Genomic DNA, 19,377 nt, shown 5'->3' with positions numbered 1-19,377 from the left:
CACTTTTAGAACGACTGATATAAGGTCATTATGAAGTTTATTTAATTTCAGGCCCTCTGTTGACAACCAATGCACCCAGTGTTGGTCATATGTCAACATCTGCTACATCACCTGGTAAGAAATCACCTCATTCAGAATCTGCCTAGAATTGAGTCACAGCTCTCAGAGTTACTGAGTCATCACTCCCAGAGTTACTGAGTTACAGCTATCAGAGTTACTGAGTCACCACTCTCAGACTTACAGAGTTACCTCTCAAACAGGTACACCTCTCATAGTTACTGAGTGACAGCTCTCAGAGTTAAAGCTCACACAGGTATACCTCTCACAGTTACTGAGTGACAGCTCTAAAGATTATTGAATCACAACTCCTGAGATCAATTGACTCTTGCCCTGATGTGGTCCCAGTGCTGTTTTTGTGTGAGTTAGCTTCACTCTCTGAACTTAGATTTTGAAACTAATTGAAATAAATTGTGTGGAAGAATAATCTACTCTTTTAGAAAGTCGTTTTGTCATAGGGCTCCATAGTGCTGTTCATCTGATGATTATATGAAGTCATGAAGACGTTTATTTAATTTCAGGCCCTCTGTTGAGCACCAATGCACCTAGTGCTGGGTCTGTGTCAACACCTGCTACATCACCTGGTAAGAAATCACTTCATTCAGAGTCTGCTCAGAATTGAGTCACAGCTCTCAGAGTTACTGAGTCACCACTCCCAGAGTTACAGTGTTACAGCTCTCAGAGTTACTGAGTCACCACTCCCAGAGTTACAGTGTTACAGCTCTCTGAATTACTGAGTCACAACTCTCCGAGTTACAGCTCTCACAGGTACACCTCTCATAGTTACGTAGTGACAGCTCTAACAGTTATTGAAGAAGAGTCTACTCTCTTAGATAGTCATTCAGTTGTAGGGCTGCAAAGTGCTCTTCATCTGATGATAATATAAAGTTATTATGATTTGTATTTAATTTCAGACCCTCTGTTGACAACCACTGGACCCAGTGTTGGTCATATGTCAACATCTGCTACATCACCTGGTAAGAAATCACCTCATTCAGAATCTGCCTAGAATTGAGTCGTCACTCCCAGAGTTACTGAGTTATAGATCTCCGAGTTACTGAGTTACAACTCTCCGAGTTACTGAGTTACAGCTGTCAGAGTTACTGAGTCACCAGTCTCAGAGTTACAGCTCTCACAGGTACACCTCTCATAGTTACTTAGTGACAACTCTAACAGTTATTGAAGAATAGTCTACTCTCTTAGATAGTCATTCAGTTATAGGGCTCCATAGTGCTCTTCATCTGATGATAATATAAAGTCATAATGATCTTTTTTTTTTAATTTCAGACTCTCTGTTGATCACCACTGCACCCAGTGTTGAGCATATGTCAACATCTGCTACATCACCTGGTAAGAAATCACCTCAGTCATAGTCTGCCTAGAATTGAGTTACAGCTCTCAGAGTTACTGAGTCACACCTCTCAGACTAACAGAGTTACCTCTCAAACAGGTACACCTCTCATAGTTACTGAGTGACAGCTCTCAGAGTTTGAGCTCACACAGGTATACCTCTCACAGTTACTGAGTGACAGCTCTAAAGATTATTGAATCACAACTCCTGAGATCACTTGACTCTTGCCCTGATCTGGTCCCAGTGCTGTTTTTGTCTGAGTTAGCTTCACTTTCTAAACTTCGTTTTTGAAACTAATTAAAATAATTGTGTGGAAGAATACTCTATTCTCTTAGATAGTCATTCAGTTATAAGGCTCCAAAGTGCTCTTCATCTGATGATAATATAAAGTCATTATAATGTTTATTTAATTTCAGACCCTCTGTTGATCACAACTGCACCCAGTGTTGGGCATAAGCCAACATCGGCTACATCACCTGGTAAGAAATCATCTAATTTTAGACCCTCTGTTGACCACCACTGGACCCAGTGCTGGTTCTGTTCTGAAATCACCACATTCAGAGTCTGCTCAGAATTTAGTCGTCACTCCCAGAGTTACAAAGTTACAGTTCTCATAGTTACTGAGTTACAGCTGTCAGAGTTACTGATTCACCACTCTCAGAGTTACAGCTCTCACAGGTACACATCTCACAGGTACACATCTCATAGTCACTTAGTGACAGCTCTAACGGTTATTGAAGAATAGTCTACTCTCTTAGATAGTCATTCAGTTGTAGGGCTCCAAAGTGCTCTTCATCTGATATAAAGTCATTATGATGTTTATTTAATTTCAGACCCTCTGTTGATCACCACTGCACCCAGTGTTGGGTTTGTGCCAACATCTGCTACATCACCTGGTAAGAAATCACCTCATTCAAATTCTGCTCAGAATTGAGTCACAGCTCTCATAGTTACTTAGTGACAGTTATCAGAGGTACAGAGTTACAGCTGTCAGAGTTACTGAGTGACAACTGTCAGAGTTAATGAGTCACCACTCCCAGAGTTACAAAGTTACAGTTCTCATAGTTACTGAGTGACAGTTCTCATAGTTACTGAGTTACAGCTGTCAGAGTTACTTATTCACCACTCTCAGACTTACAGCTCTCACAGGTACACATCTCATAGTCACTTAGTGACAGCTTTAACTAGTATTGAAGAATAGTCTACTCTCTTAGATAGTCATTCAGTTATAGGGCTCCAAAGTGCTCTTCATCTGATGATAATATAAAGTCATTATAATGTTTATTTAATTTCAGACCCTCTGTTGATCACAACTGCACCCAGTGTTGGGCATAAGCCAACATCGGCTAAATCACCTGGTAAGAAATCATCTAATTTTAGACCCTCTGTTGACCACCACTGGACCCAGTGCTGGTTCTGTTCTGAAATCACCACATTCAGAGTCTGCTCAGAATTTAGTCGTCACTCCCAGAGTTACAAAGTTACAGTTCTCATAGTTACTGAGTTACAGCTGTCAGAGTTACTGATTCACCACTCTCAGAGTTACAGCTCTCACAGGTACACATCTCACAGGTACACATCTCATAGTCACTTAGTGACAGCTCTAACGGTTATTGAAGAATAGTCTACTCTCTTAGATAGTCATTCAGTTGTAGGGCTCCAAAGTGCTCTTCATCTGATATAAAGTCATTATGATGTTTATTTAATTTCAGACCCTCTGTTGATCACCACTGCACCCAGTGTTGGGTTTGTGCCAACATCTGCTACATCACCTGGTAAGAAATCACCTCATTCAAATTCTGCTCAGAATTGAGTCACAGCTCTCATAGTTACTTAGTGACAGTTATCAGAGGTACAGAGTTACAGCTGTCAGAGTTACTGAGTGACAACTGTCAGAGTTAATGAGTCACCACTCCCAGAGTTACAAAGTTACAGTTCTCATAGTTACTGAGTGACAGTTCTCATAGTTACTGAGTTACAGCTGTCAGAGTTACTTATTCACCACTCTCAGACTTACAGCTCTCACAGGTACACATCTCATAGTCACTTAGTGACAGCTTTAACTAGTATTGAAGAATAGTCTACTCTCTTAGATAGTCATTCAGTTATAGGGCTCCAAAGTGCTCTTCATCTGATGATAATATAAAGTCATTATAATGTTTATTTAATTTCAGACCCTCTGTTGATCACAACTGCACCCAGTGTTGGGCATAAGCCAACATCGGCTACATCACCTGGTAAGAAATCATCTAATTTTAGACCCTCTGTTGACCACCACTGGACCCAGTGCTGGTTCTGTTCTGAAATCACCACATTCAGAGTCTGCTCAGAATTTAGTCGTCACTCCCAGAGTTACAAAGTTACAGTTCTCATAGTTACTGAGTTACAGCTGTCAGAGTTACTGATTCACCACTCTCAGAGTTACAGCTCTCACAGGTACACATCTCACAGGTACACATCTCATAGTCACTTAGTGACAGCTCTAACGGTTATTGAAGAATAGTCTACTCTCTTAGATAGTCATTCAGTTGTAGGGCTCCAAAGTGCTCTTCATCTGATATAAAGTCATTATGATGTTTATTTAATTTCAGACCCTCTGTTGATCACCACTGCACCCAGTGTTGGGTTTGTGCCAACATCTGCTACATCACCTGGTAAGAAATCACCTCATTCAAATTCTGCTCAGAATTGAGTCACAGCTCTCATAGTTACTTAGTGACAGTTATCAGAGGTACAGAGTTACAGCTGTCAGAGTTACTGAGTGACAACTGTCAGAGTTAATGAGTCACCACTCCCAGAGTTACAAAGTTACAGTTCTCATAGTTACTGAGTGACAGTTCTCATAGTTACTGAGTTACAGCTGTCAGAGTTACTTATTCACCACTCTCAGACTTACAGCTCTCACAGGTACACATCTCATAGTCACTTAGTGACAGCTTTAACTAGTATTGAAGAATAGTCTACTCTCTTAGATAGACATTCAATTATAGGGCTCCAAAGTGCTGCTCATCTCATGATGATATAAAGTCATTATGATGTTTATTTCATTGCAGACCCTCTGTTGATCACCACTGCAACCAATGTTGGGCATATGTCAACAACTGCTACATCACCTGGTAAGAAATCACCTCATTCAGAGTCTGCCTAGAATTGAGTCACAGCTCTAAGAGTTACTGAGTGACAGCTCTCAGACTTACAGGGTTACCTCTCACACAGGTACACCTCTCATAGTTACTGAGTGACAGCTCTCAGAGTTAGAGCTCACGCAGGTATACCTCTCATAGTTACTGAGTGACAGCTCTAAAGATTATTGAATCACAACTCCTGAGATCACTTGACTCTTGCCCTGATGTGGTCCCAGTGCTGTTTTTGTCTGAGTTAGCTTCACTCTCTGAACTTACATTTTGAAACTAATTTAAATAAATTGTGTGGAAGAATAATCTACTCTTTTAGAAAGTCGTTTTTTTCATAGGGCTCCATAGTGCTGTTCATCTGATGATAATATAAAGTCATGATGACGTTTATTTAATTTCAGACCCTCTGTTGAGCACCAATGCACCTAGTGCTGGGTCTGTGTCAACACCTGCTACATCACCTGGTAAGAAATCACCTCATTCAAAATCTGCTCGGAATTGAGTCACAGCTCTCAGAGTTACTGAGTCAACACTCCCAGAGTTAAAGTGTTACAGCTCTCTAAATTACTGAGTCACAACTCTCCGAGTTACAGCTCTCACAGGTACACCTCTCATAGTTACTTAGTGACAGCTCTAACAGTTATTGAAGAAGAGTCTACTCTCTTAGATAGTCATTCAGTTGTAGGGCTGCAAAGTGCTCTTCATCTGATGATAATATAAGGTCATTATGAAGTTTATTTAATTTCAGAACATCTGTTGTCAACCAATGCACCCAGTGTTGGTCATATGTCAACATCTGCTACATCACCTGGTAAGAAATCACCTCATTCAGAATCTGCCTAGAATTGAGTCACAGCTCTCAGAGTTACTGAGTGACAGCTCTCAGAGTTACTGAGTCACCACTGTCAGACTTACAAAGTTACCTCTCAAACAGGTACACCTCTCATAGTTACTGAGTGACAGCTCTCAGAGTTAGAGTTCACACAGGTACACCTCTCATAGTTACTGAGTGATAGCTCTCAGAGTTATAGCTCACACAGGTACACCTCTCATAGTTACTGAGTGATAGCTCTCAGAGTTAGAGCTCACACAGGTACACCTCTCACAGTTACTGAGTGAAAGCTCTAAAGATTATTGAATCACAACTCCTGAGATCACTTAACTCTTGCCCTGATGTGGTCCCAGTGCTGTTTTTGTCTGAGTTAGCTTCACTCTCTGAACTTAGATTTTGAAACTAATTGAAATAAATTGTGTGGAAGAATAGTCAACTCTTTTAGAAAGTCGTTTTGTCATAGGGCTCCATAGTGCCGTTCATCTGATGATTATATGAAGTCATGATGCCGTTTATTTAATTTCAGGCCCTCTGTTGAGCACCAATGCACCTAGTGCTGGGTCTGTGTCAACACCTGCTACATCACCTGGTAAGAAATCACCTCATTCAGAGTCTGCCTAGAATTGAGTCGTCACTCCCAGAGTTACTGAGTCACCACTCCCAGAGTTACAGTGTTACAGCTCTCTGAATTACTGAGTCACAACTCTCCGAGTTACAGCTCTCACAGGTACACCTCTCATAGTTACGTAGTGACAGCTCTAACAGTTATTGAAGAAGAGTCTACTCTCTTAGATAGTCATTCAGTTGTAGGGCTGCAAAGTGCTCTTCATCTGATGATAATATAAAGTTATTATGATTTGTATTTAATTTCAGACCCTCTGTTGACAACCACTGGACCCAGTGTTGGTCATATGTCAACATCTGCTACATCACCTGGTAAGAAATCACCTCATTCAGAATCTGCCTAGAATTGAGTCGTCACTCCCAGAGTTACTGAGTTATAGATCTCCGAGTTACTGAGTTACAACTCTCCGAGTTACTGAGTCACCAGTCTCAGAGTTACAGCTCTCACAGGTACACCTCTCATAGTTACTTAGTGACAACTCTAACAGTTATTGAAGAATAGTCTACTCTCTTAGATAGTCATTCAGTTATAGGGCTCCATAGTGCTCTTCATCTGATGATAATATAAAGTCATAATGATCTTTTTTTTTTAATTTCAGACTCTCTGTTGATCACCACTGCACCCAGTGTTGAGCATATGTCAACATCTGCTACATCACCTGGTAAGAAATCACCTCAGTCATAGTCTGCCTAGAATTGAGTTACAGCTCTCAGAGTTACTGAGTCACACCTCTCAGACTAACAGAGTTACCTCTCAAACAGGTACACCTCTCATAGTTACTGAGTGACAGCTCTCAGAGTTTGAGCTCACACAGGTATACCTCTCACAGTTACTGAGTGACAGCTCTAAAGATTATTGAATCACAACTCCTAAGATCACTTGACTCTTGCCCTGATCTGGTCCCAGTGCTGTTTTTGTCTGAGTTAGCTTCACTTTCTAAACTTCGTTTTTGAAACTAATTAAAATAATTGTGTGGAAGAATACTCTATTCTCTTAGATAGTCATTCAGTTATAAGGCTCCAAAGTGCTCTTCATCTGATGATAATATAAAGTCATTATAATGTTTATTTAATTTCAGACCCTCTGTTGATCACAACTGCACCCAGTGTTGGGCATAAGCCAACATCGGCTACATCACCTGGTAAGAAATCATCTAATTTTAGACCCTCTGTTGACCACCACTGGACCCAGTGCTGGTTCTGTTCTGAAATCACCACATTCAGAGTCTGCTCAGAATTTAGTCGTCACTCCCAGAGTTACAAAGTTACAGTTCTCATAGTTACTGAGTTACAGCTGTCAGAGTTACTGATTCACCACTCTCAGAGTTACAGCTCTCACAGGTACACATCTCACAGGTACACATCTCATAGTCACTTAGTGACAGCTCTAACGGTTATTGAAGAATAGTCTACTCTCTTAGATAGTCATTCAGTTGTAGGGCTCCAAAGTGCTCTTCATCTGATATAAAGTCATTATGATGTTTATTTAATTTCAGACCCTCTGTTGATCACCACTGCACCCAGTGTTGGGTTTGTGCCAACATCTGCTACATCACCTGGTAAGAAATCACCTCATTCAAATTCTGCTCAGAATTGAGTCACAGCTCTCATAGTTACTTAGTGACAGTTATCAGAGGTACAGAGTTACAGCTGTCAGAGTTACTGAGTGACAACTGTCAGAGTTAATGAGTCACCACTCCCAGAGTTACAAAGTTACAGTTCTCATAGTTACTGAGTGACAGTTCTCATAGTTACTGAGTTACAGCTGTCAGAGTTACTTATTCACCACTCTCAGACTTACAGCTCTCACAGGTACACATCTCATAGTCACTTAGTGACAGCTTTAACTAGTATTGAAGAATAGTCTACTCTCTTAGATAGTCATTCAGTTATAGGGCTCCAAAGTGCTCTTCATCTGATGATAATATAAAGTCATTATAATGTTTATTTAATTTCAGACCCTCTGTTGATCACAACTGCACCCAGTGTTGGGCATAAGCCAACATCGGCTACATCACCTGGTAAGAAATCATCTAATTTTAGACCCTCTGTTGACCACCACTGGACCCAGTGCTGGTTCTGTTCTGAAATCACCACATTCAGAGTCTGCTCAGAATTTAGTCGTCACTCCCAGAGTTACAAAGTTACAGTTCTCATAGTTACTGAGTTACAGCTGTCAGAGTTACTGATTCACCACTCTCAGAGTTACAGCTCTCACAGGTACACATCTCACAGGTACACATCTCATAGTCACTTAGTGACAGCTCTAACGGTTATTGAAGAATAGTCTACTCTCTTAGATAGTCATTCAGTTGTAGGGCTCCAAAGTGCTCTTCATCTGATATAAAGTCATTATGATGTTTATTTAATTTCAGACCCTCTGTTGATCACCACTGCACCCAGTGTTGGGTTTGTGCCAACATCTGCTACATCACCTGGTAAGAAATCACCTCATTCAAATTCTGCTCAGAATTGAGTCACAGCTCTCATAGTTACTTAGTGACAGTTATCAGAGGTACAGAGTTACAGCTGTCAGAGTTACTGAGTGACAACTGTCAGAGTTAATGAGTCACCACTCCCAGAGTTACAAAGTTACAGTTCTCATAGTTACTGAGTGACAGTTCTCATAGTTACTGAGTTACAGCTGTCAGAGTTACTTATTCACCACTCTCAGACTTACAGCTCTCACAGGTACACATCTCATAGTCACTTAGTGACAGCTTTAACTAGTATTGAAGAATAGTCTACTCTCTTAGATAGACATTCAATTATAGGGCTCCAAAGTGCTGCTCATCTCATGATGATATAAAGTCATTATGATGTTTATTTCATTGCAGACCCTCTGTTGATCACCACTGCAACCAATGTTGGGCATATGTCAACAACTGCTACATCACCTGGTAAGAAATCACCTCATTCAGAGTCTGCCTAGAATTGAGTCACAGCTCTAAGAGTTACTGAGTGACAGCTCTCAGACTTACAGGGTTACCTCTCACACAGGTACACCTCTCATAGTTACTGAGTGACAGCTCTCAGAGTTAGAGCTCACGCAGGTATACCTCTCATAGTTACTGAGTGACAGCTCTAAAGATTATTGAATCACAACTCCTGAGATCACTTGACTCTTGCCCTGATGTGGTCCCAGTGCTGTTTTTGTCTGAGTTAGCTTCACTCTCTGAACTTACATTTTGAAACTAATTGAAATAAATTGTGTGGAAGAATAATCTACTCTTTTAGAAAGTCGTTTTTTTCATAGGGCTCCATAGTGCTGTTCATCTGATGATAATATAAAGTCATGATGACGTTTATTTAATTTCAGGCCCTCTGTTGAGCACCAATGCACCTAGTGCTGGGTCTGTGTCAACACCTGCTACATCACCTGGTAAGAAATCACCTCATTCAAAATCTGCTCGGAATTGAGTCACAGCTCTCAGAGTTACTGAGTCAACACTCCCAGAGTTAAAGTGTTACAGCTCTCTAAATTACTGAGTCACAACTCTCCGAGTTACAGCTCTCACAGGTACACCTCTCATAGTTACTTAGTGACAGCTCTAACAGTTATTGAAGAAGAGTCTACTCTCTTAGATAGTCATTCAGTTGTAGGGCTGCAAAGTGCTCTTCATCTGATGATAATATAAGGTCATTATGAAGTTTATTTAATTTCAGAACATCTGTTGTCAACCAATGCACCCAGTGTTGGTCATATGTCAACATCTGCTACATCACCTGGTAAGAAATCACCTCATTCAGAATCTGCCTAGAATTGAGTCACAGCTCTCAGAGTTACTGAGTGACAGCTCTCAGAGTTACTGAGTCACCACTGTCAGACTTACAAAGTTACCTCTCAAACAGGTACACTCTCATAGTTACTGAGTGACAGCTCTCAGAGTTAGAGTTCACACAGGTACACCTCTCATAGTTACTGAGTGATAGCTCTCAGAGTTATAGCTCACACAGGTACACCTCTCATAGTTACTGAGTGATAGCTCTCAGAGTTAGAGCTCACACAGGTACACCTCTCACAGTTACTGAGTGAAAGCTCTAAAGATTATTGAATCACAACTCCTGAGATCACTTAACTCTTGCCCTGATGTGGTCCCAGTGCTGTTTTTGTCTGAGTTAGCTTCACTCTCTGAACTTAGATTTTGAAACTAATTGAAATAAATTGTGTGGAAGAATAGTCAACTCTTTTAGAAAGTCGTTTTGTCATAGGGCTCCATAGTGCCGTTCATACTGATGATTATATGAAGTCATGATGCCGTTTATTTAATTTCAGGCCCTCTGTTGAGCACCAATGCACCTAGTGCTGGGTCTGTGTCAACACCTGCTACATCACCTGGTAAGAAATCACCTCATTCAGAGTCTGCCTAGAATTGAGTCGTCACTCCCAGAGTTACTGAGTCACCACTCCCAGAGTTACAGTGTTACAGCTCTCTGAATTACTGAGTCACAACTCTCCGAGTTACAGCTCTCACAGGTACACCTCTCATAGTTACGTAGTGACAGCTCTAACAGTTATTGAAGAAGAGTCTACTCTCTTAGATAGTCATTCAGTTGTAGGGCTGCAAAGTGCTCTTCATCTGATGATAATATAAAGTTATTATGATTTGTATTTAATTTCAGACCCTCTGTTGACAACCACTGGACCCAGTGTTGGTCATATGTCAACATCTGCTACATCACCTGGTAAGAAATCACCTCATTCAGAATCTGCCTAGAATTGAGTCGTCACTCCCAGAGTTACTGAGTTATAGATCTCCGAGTTACTGAGTTACAACTCTCCGAGTTACTGAGTTACAGCTGTCAGAGTTACTGAGTCACCAGTCTCAGAGTTACAGCTCTCACAGGTACACCTTTCATAGTTACTTAGTGACAACTCTAACAGTTATTGAAGAATAGTCTACTCTCTTAGATAGTCATTCAGTTATAGGGCTCCATAGTGCTCTTCATCTGATGATAATATAAAGTCATAATGATGTTTTTTTTTTTATTTCAGACTCTCTGTTGATCACCACTGCACCCAGTGTTGAGCATATGTCAACATCTGCTACATCACCTGGTAAGAAATCACCTCAGTCATAGTCTGCCTAGAATTGAGTTACAGCTCTCAGAGTTACTGAGTCACACCTCTCAGACTAACAGAGTTACCTCTCAAACAGGTACACCTCTCATAGTTACTGAGTGACAGCTCTCAGAGTTTGAGCTCACACAGGTATACCTCTCACAGTTACTGAGTGACAGCTCTAAAGATTATTGAATCACAACTCCTGAGATCACTTGACTCTTGCCCTGATCTGGTCCCAGTGCTGTTTTTGTCTGAGTTAGCTTCACTTTCTAAACTTCGTTTTTGAAACTAATTAAAATAATTGTGTGGAAGAATACTCTATTCTCTTAGATAGTCATTCAGTTATAAGGCTCCAAAGTGCTCTTCATCTGATGATAATATAAAGTCATTATAATGTTTATTTAATTTCAGACCCTCTGTTGATCACAACTGCACCCAGTGTTGGGCATAAGCCAACATCGGCTACATCACCTGGTAAGAAATCATCTAATTTTAGACCCTCTGTTGACCACCACTGGACCCAGTGCTGGTTCTGTTCTGAAATCACCACATTCAGAGTCTGCTCAGAATTTAGTCGTCACTCCCAGAGTTACAAAGTTACAGTTCTCATAGTTACTGAGTTACAGCTGTCAGAGTTACTGATTCACCACTCTCAGAGTTACAGCTCTCACAGGTACACATCTCACAGGTACACATCTCATAGTCACTTAGTGACAGCTCTAACGGTTATTGAAGAATAGTCTACTCTCTTAGATAGTCATTCAGTTGTAGGGCTCCAAAGTGCTCTTCATCTGATATAAAGTCATTATGATGTTTATTTAATTTCAGACCCTCTGTTGATCACCACTGCACCCAGTGTTGGGTTTGTGCCAACATCTGCTACATCACCTGGTAAGAAATCACCTCATTCAAATTCTGCTCAGAATTGAGTCACAGCTCTCATAGTTACTTAGTGACAGTTATCAGAGGTACAGAGTTACAGCTGTCAGAGTTACTGAGTGACAACTGTCAGAGTTAATGAGTCACCACTCCCAGAGTTACAAAGTTACAGTTCTCATAGTTACTGAGTGACAGTTCTCATAGTTACTGAGTTACAGCTGTCAGAGTTACTTATTCACCACTCTCAGACTTACAGCTCTCACAGGTACACATCTCATAGTCACTTAGTGACAGCTTTAACTAGTATTGAAGAATAGTCTACTCTCTTAGATAGACATTCAATTATAGGGCTCCAAAGTGCTGCTCATCTCATGATGATATAAAGTCATTATGATGTTTATTTCATTTCAGACCCTCTGTTGATCACCACTGCAACCAATGTTGGGCATATGTCAACAACTGCTACATCACCTGGTAAGAAATCACCTCATTCAGAGTCTGCCTAGAATTGAGTCACAGCTCTAAGAGTTACTGAGTGACAGCTCTCAGACTTACAGGGTTACCTCTCACACAGGTACACCTCTCATAGTTACTGAGTGACAGCTCTCAGAGTTAGAGCTCACGCAGGTATACCTCTCATAGTTACTGAGTGACAGCTCTAAAGATTATTGAATCACAACTCCTGAGATTACTTGACTCTTGCCCTGATCTGGTCCCAGTGCTGTTTTTGTCTGAGTTAGCTTCACTCTCTGAACTTACATTTTGAAACTAATTGAAATAAATTGTGTGGAAGAATAATCTACTCTTAGAAAGTCGTTTTTTTCATAGGGCTCCATAGTGCTGTTCATCTGATGATAATATAAAGTCATGATGACGTTTATTTAATTTCAGGCCCTCTGTTGAGCACCAATGCACCTAGTGCTGGGTCTGTGTCAACACCTGCTACATCACCTGGTAAGAAATCACCTCATTCAAAATCTGCTCGGAATTGAGTCACAGCTCTCAGAGTTACTGAGTCAACACTCCCAGAGTTAGAGTGTTACAGCTCTCTAAATTACTGAGTCACAACTCTCCGAGTTACAGCTCTCACAGGTACACCTCTCATAGTTACTTAGTGACAGCTCTAACAGTTATTGAAGAAGAGTCTACTCTCTTAGATAGTCATTCAGTTGTAGGGCTGCAAAGTGCTCTTCATCTGATGATAATATAAGGTCATTATGAAGTTTATTTAATTTCAGAACATCTGTTGTCAACCAATGCACCCAGTGTTGGTCATATGTCAACATCTGCTACATCACCTGGTAAGAAATCACCTCATTCAGAATCTGCCTAGAATTGAGTCACAGCTCTCAGAGTTACTGAGTGACAGCTCTCAGAGTTACTGAGTCACCACTGTCAGACTTACAAAGTTACCTCTCAAACAGGTACACCTCTCATAGTTACTGAGTGACAGCTCTCAGAGTTAGAGTTCACACAGGTACACCTCTCATAGTTACTGAGTGATAGCTCTCAGAGTTATAGCTCACACAGGTACACCTCTCATAGTTACTGAGTGATAGCTCTCAGAGTTAGAGCTCACACAGGTACACCTCTCACAGTTACTGAGTGAAAGCTCTAAAGATTATTGAATCACAACTCCTGAGATCACTTAACTCTTGCCCTGATGTGGTCCCAGTGCTGTTTTTGTCTGAGTTAGCTTCACTCTCTGAACTTAGATTTTGAAACTAATTGAAATAAATTGTGTGGAAGAATAGTCAACTCTTTTAGAAAGTCGTTTTGTCATAGGGCTCCATAGTGCCGTTCATCTGATGATTATATGAAGTCATGATGCCGTTTATTTAATTTCAGGCCCTCTGTTGAGCACCAATGCACCTAGTGCTGGGTCTGTGTCAACACCTGCTACATCACCTGGTAAGAAATCACCTCATTCAGAGTCTGCCTAGAATTGAGTCGTCACTCCCAGAGTTACTGAGTCACCACTCCCAGAGTTACAGTGTTACAGCTCTCTGAATTACTGAGTCACAACTCTCCGAGTTACAGCTCTCACAGGTACACCTCTCATAGTTACGTAGTGACAGCTCTAACAGTTATTGAAGAAGAGTCTACTCTCTTAGATAGTCATTCAGTTGTAGGGCTGCAAAGTGCTCTTCATCTGATGATAATATAAAGTTATTATGATTTGTATTTAATTTCAGACCCTCTGTTGACAACCACTGGACCCAGTGTTGGTCATATGTCAACATCTGCTACATCACCTGGTAAGAAATCACCTCATTCAGAATCTGCCTAGAATTGAGTCGTCACTCCCAGAGTTACTGAGTTATAGATCTCCGAGTTACTGAGTTACAACTCTCCGAGTTACTGAGTTACAGCTGTCAGAGTTACTGAGTCACCAGTCTCAGAGTTACAGCTCTCACAGGTACACCTTTCATAGTTACTTAGTGACAACTCTAACAGTTATTGAAGAATAGTCTACTCTCTTAGATAGTCATTCAGTTATAGGGCTCCATAGTGCTCTTCATCTGATGATAATATAAAGTCATAATGATGTTTTTTTTTTATTTCAGACTCTCTGTTGATCACCACTGCACCCAGTGTTGAGCATATGTCAACATCTGCTACATCACCTGGTAAGAAATCACCTCAGTCATAGTCTGCCTAGAATTGAGTTACAGCTCTCAGAGTTACTGAGTCACACCTCTCAGACTAACAGAGTTACCTCTCAAACAGGTACACCTCTCATAGTTACTGAGTGACAGCTCTCAGAGTTTGAGCTCACACAGGTATACCTCTCACAGTTACTGAGTGACAGCTCTAAAGATTATTGAATCACAACTCCTGAGATCACTTGACTCTTGCCCTGATCTGGTCCCAGTGCTGTTTTTGTCTGAGTTAGCTTCACTTTCTAAACTTCGTTTTTGAAACTAATTAAAATAATTGTGTGGAAGAATACTCTATTCTCTTAGATAGTCATTCAGTTATAAGGCTCCAAAGTGCTCTTCATCTGATGATAATATAAAGTCATTATAATGTTTATTTAATTTCAGACCCTCTGTTGATCACAACTGCACCCAGTGTTGGGCATAAGCCAACATCGGCTACATCACCTGGTAAGAAATCATCTAATTTTAGACCCTCTGTTGACCACCACTGGACCCAGTGCTGGTTCTGTTCTGAAATCACCACATTCAGAGTCTGCTCAGAATTTAGTCGTCACTCCCAGAGTTACAAAGTTACAGTTCTCATAGTTACTGAGTTACAGCTGTCAGAGTTACTGATTCACCACTCTCAGAGTTACAGCTCTCACAGGTACACATCTCACAGGTACACATCTCATAGTCACTTAGTGACAGCTCTAACGGTTATTGAAGAATAGTCTACTCTCTTAGATAGTCATTCAGTTGTAGGGCTCCAAAGTGCTCTTCATCTGATATAAAGTCATTATGATGTTTATTTAATTTCAGACCCTCTGTTGATCACCACTGCACCCAGTGTTGGGTTTGTGCCAACATCTGCTACATCACCTGGTAAGAAATCACCTCATTCAAATTCTGCTCAGAATTGAGTCACAGCTCTCATAGTTACTTAGTGACAGTTATCAGAGGTACAGAGTTACAGCTGTCAGAGTTACTGAGTGACAACTGTCAGAGTTAATGAGTCACCACTCCCAGAGTTACAAAGTTACAGTTCTCATAGTTACTGAGTGACAGTTCTCATAGTTACTGAGTTACAGCTGTCAGAGTTACTTATTCACCACTCTCAGACTTACAGCTCTCACAGGTACACATCTCATAGTCACTTAGTGACAGCTTTAACTAGTATTGAAGAATAGTCTACTCTCTTAGATAGTCATTCAGTTATAGGGCTCCAAAGTGCTCTTCATCTGATGATAATATAAAGTCATTATAATGTTTATTTAATTTCAGACCCTCTGTTGATCACAACTGCACCCAGTGTTGGGCATAAGCCAACATCGGCTACATCACCTGGTAAGAAATCATCTAATTTTAGACCCTCTGTTGACCACCACTGGACCCAGTGCTGGTTCTGTTCTGAAATCACCACATTCAGAGTCTGCTCAGAATTTAGTCGTCACTCCCAGAGTTACAAAGTTACAGTTCTCATAGTTACTGAGTTACAGCTGTCAGAGTTACTGATTCACCACTCTCAGAGTTACAGCTCTCACAGGTACACATCTCACAGGTACACATCTCATAGTCACTTAGTGACAGCTCTAACGGTTATTGAAGAATAGTCTACTCTCTTAGATAGTCATTCAGTTGTAGGGCTCCAAAGTGCTCTTCATCTGATATAAAGTCATTATGATGTTTATTTAATTTCAGACCCTCTGTTGATCACCACTGCACCCAGTGTTGGGTTTGTGCCAACATCTGCTACATCACCTGGTAAGAAATCACCTCATTCAAATTCTGCTCAGAATTGAGTCACAGCTCTCATAGTTACTTAGTGACAGTTATCAGAGGTACAGAGTTACAGCTGTCAGAGTTACTGAGTGACAACTGTCAGAGTTAATGAGTCACCACTCCCAGAGTTACAAAGTTACAGTTCTCATAGTTACTGAGTGACAGTTCTCATAGTTACTGAGTTACAGCTGTCAGAGTTACTTATTCACCACTCTCAGACTTACAGCTCTCACAGGTACACATCTCATAGTCACTTAGTGACAGCTTTAACTAGTATTGAAGAATAGTCTACTCTTTTAGATAGACATTCAATTATAGGGCTCCAAAGTGCTGCTCATCTCATGATGATATAAAGTCATTATGATGTTTATTTCATTGCAGACCCTCTGTTGATCACCACTGCAACCAATGTTGGGCATATGTCAACAACTGCTACATCACCTGGTAAGAAATCACCTCATTCAGAGTCTGCCTAGAATTGAGTCACAGCTCTAAGAGTTACTGAGTGACAGCTCTCAGACTTACAGGGTTACCTCTCACACAGGTACACCTCTCATAGTTACTGAGTGACAGCTCTCAGAGTTAGAGCTCACGCAGGTATACCTCTCATAGTTACTGAGTGACAGCTCTAAAGATTATTGAATCACAACTCCTGAGATCACTTGACTCTTGCCCTGATGTGGTCCCAGTGCTGTTTTTGTCTGAGTTAGCTTCACTCTCTGAACTTACATTTTGAAACTAATTGAAATAAATTGTGTGGAAGAATAATCTACTCTTTTAGAAAGTCGTTTTTTTTTCATAGGGCTCCATAGTGCTGTTCATCTGATGATAATATAAAGTCATGATGACGTTTATTTAATTTCAGGCCCTCTGTTGAGCACCAATGCACCTAGTGCTGGGTCTGTGTCAACACCTGCTACATCACCTGGTAAGAAATCACCTCATTCAAAATCTGCTCGGAATTGAGTCACAGCTCTCAGAGTTACTGAGTCAACACTCCCAGAGTTAGAGTGTTACAGCTCTCTAAATTACTGAGTCACAACTCTCCGAGTTACAGCTCTCACAGGTACACCTCTCATAGTTACTTAGTGACAGCTCTAACAGTTATTGAAGAAGAGTCTACTCTCTTAGATAGTCATTCAGTTGTAGGGCTGCAAAGTGCTCTTCATCTGATGATAATATAAGGTCATTATGAAGTTTATTTAATTTCAGAACATCTGTTGTCAACCAATGCACCCAGTGTTGGTCATATGTCAACATCTGCTACATCACCTGGTAAGAAATCACCTCATTCAGAATCTGCCTAGAATTGAGTCACAGCTCTCAGAGTTACTGAGTGACAGCTCTCAGAGTTACTGAGTCACCACTGTCAGACTTACAAAGTTACCTCTCAAACAGGTACACCTCTCATAGTTACTGAGTGACAGCTCTCAGAGTTAGAGTTCACACAGGTACACCTCTCATAGTTACTGAGTGATAGCTCTCAGAGTTATAGCTCACACAGGTACACCTCTCATAGTTACTGAGTGATAGCTCTCAGAGTTAGAGCTCACACAGGTACACCTCTCACAGTTACTGAGTGAAAGCTCTAAAGATTATTGAATCACAACTCCTGAGATCACTTAACTCTTGCCCTGATGTGGTCCCAGTGCTGTTTTTGTCTGAGTTAGCTTCACTCTCTGAACTTAGATTTTGAAACTAATTGAAATAAATTGTGTGGAAGAATAGTCAACTCTTTTAGAAAGTCGTTTTGTCATAGGGCTCCATAGTGCCGTTCATCTGATGATTATATGAAGTCATGATGCCGTTTATTTAATTTCAGGCCCTCTGTTGAGCACCAATGCACCTAGTGCTGGGTCTGTGTCAACACCTGCTACATCACCTGGTAAGAAATCACCTCATTCAGAGTCTGCCTAGAATTGAGTCGTCACTCCCAGAGTTACTGAGTCACCACTCCCAGAGTTACAGTGTTACAGCTCTCTGAATTACTGAGTCACAACTCTCCGAGTTACAGCTCTCACAGGTACACCTCTCATAGTTACGTAGTGACAGCTCTAACAGTTATTGAAGAAGAGTCTACTCTCTTAGATAGTCATTCAGTTGTAGGGCTGCAAAGTGCTCTTCATCTGATGATAATATAAAGTTATTATGATTTGTATTTAATTTCAGACCCTCTGTTGACAACCACTGGACCCAGTGTTGGTCATATGTCAACATCTGCTACATCACCTGGTAAGAAATCACCTCATTCAGAATCTGCCTAGAATTGAGTCGTCACTCCCAGAGTTACTGAGTTATAGATCTCCGAGTTACTGAGTTACAACTCTCCGAGTTACTGAGTTACAGCTGTCAGAGTTACTGAGTCACCAGTCTCAGAGTTACAGCTCTCACAGGTACACCTTTCATAGTTACTTAGTGACAACTCTAACAGTTATTGAAGAATAGTCTACTCTCTTAGATAGTCATTCAGTTATAGGGCTCCATAGTGCTCTTCATCTGATGATAATATAAAGTCATAATGATGTTTTTTTTTTATTTCAGACTCTCTGTTGATCACCACTGCACCCAGTGTTGAGCATATGTCAACATCTGCTACATCACCTGGTAAGAAATCACCTCAGTCATAGTCTGCCTAGAATTGAGTTACAGCTCTCAGAGTTACTGAGTCACACCTCTCAGACTAACAGAGTTACCTCTCAAACAGGTACACCTCTCATAGTTACTGAGTGACAGCTCTCAGAGTTTGAGCTCACACAGGTATACCTCTCACAGTTACTGAGTGACAGCTCTAAAGATTATTGAATCACAACTCCTGAGATCACTTGACTCTTGCCCTGATCTGGTCCCAGTGCTGTTTTTGTCTGAGTTAGCTTCACTTTCTAAACTTCGTTTTTGAAACTAATTAAAATAATTGTGTGGAAGAATACTCTATTCTCTTAGATAGTCATTCAGTTATAAGGCTCCAAAGTGCTCTTCATCTGATGATAATATAAAGTCATTATAATGTTTAT

The 19,377-nt window shown here is 40.7% G+C and overlaps 8 long non-coding RNA genes across 8 annotated transcripts; all 8 read left to right on the top strand.

Moving 5' to 3' along the window:
• The first annotated feature begins 71 nt into the window (after positions 1–71).
• Positions 72–1,173, top strand: LOC122131180. Its single transcript, XR_006152040.1, has 3 exons — positions 72–114; positions 579–641; positions 972–1,173. It is a non-coding gene; the product is annotated as an uncharacterized LOC122131180 (long non-coding RNA).
• A 4,116-nt stretch (positions 1,174–5,289) lies between these two features.
• Positions 5,290–6,451, top strand: LOC122131179. The gene is made up of 3 exons (XR_006152039.1): positions 5,290–5,353; positions 5,901–5,963; positions 6,248–6,451. It is a non-coding gene; the product is annotated as an uncharacterized LOC122131179 (long non-coding RNA).
• Positions 6,452–7,516: 1,065 nt separating this feature from the next.
• LOC122131178 lies at positions 7,517–9,380 on the top strand. The gene is made up of 3 exons (XR_006152038.1): positions 7,517–7,557; positions 8,836–8,898; positions 9,318–9,380. It is a non-coding gene; the product is annotated as an uncharacterized LOC122131178 (long non-coding RNA).
• Positions 9,381–9,663: 283 nt separating this feature from the next.
• LOC122131177 lies at positions 9,664–10,819 on the top strand. The gene is made up of 3 exons (XR_006152037.1): positions 9,664–9,727; positions 10,275–10,337; positions 10,622–10,819. It is a non-coding gene; the product is annotated as an uncharacterized LOC122131177 (long non-coding RNA).
• A 1,094-nt stretch (positions 10,820–11,913) lies between these two features.
• On the top strand, positions 11,914–12,896 carry LOC122131176. The gene is made up of 3 exons (XR_006152036.1): positions 11,914–11,954; positions 12,354–12,416; positions 12,834–12,896. It is a non-coding gene; the product is annotated as an uncharacterized LOC122131176 (long non-coding RNA).
• Positions 12,897–13,179: 283 nt separating this feature from the next.
• On the top strand, positions 13,180–14,335 carry LOC122131175. The gene is made up of 3 exons (XR_006152035.1): positions 13,180–13,243; positions 13,791–13,853; positions 14,138–14,335. It is a non-coding gene; the product is annotated as an uncharacterized LOC122131175 (long non-coding RNA).
• Positions 14,336–15,428: 1,093 nt separating this feature from the next.
• Positions 15,429–17,294, top strand: LOC122131174. The gene is made up of 3 exons (XR_006152034.1): positions 15,429–15,469; positions 16,748–16,810; positions 17,232–17,294. It is a non-coding gene; the product is annotated as an uncharacterized LOC122131174 (long non-coding RNA).
• A 283-nt stretch (positions 17,295–17,577) lies between these two features.
• Positions 17,578–18,733, top strand: LOC122131173. Its single transcript, XR_006152033.1, has 3 exons — positions 17,578–17,641; positions 18,189–18,251; positions 18,536–18,733. It is a non-coding gene; the product is annotated as an uncharacterized LOC122131173 (long non-coding RNA).
• Positions 18,734–19,377: the final 644 nt, after the last annotated feature.

Source organism: Clupea harengus, unplaced genomic scaffold (assembly GCF_900700415.2).
Source record: "Clupea harengus unplaced genomic scaffold, Ch_v2.0.2, whole genome shotgun sequence".
Classification (NCBI taxonomy): Eukaryota; Metazoa; Chordata; class Actinopteri; order Clupeiformes; family Clupeidae; genus Clupea; species Clupea harengus.
The sequence above is the reverse complement of the archived record's forward strand: the minus strand, read 5'-3'. Positions and strand labels throughout refer to the sequence as shown.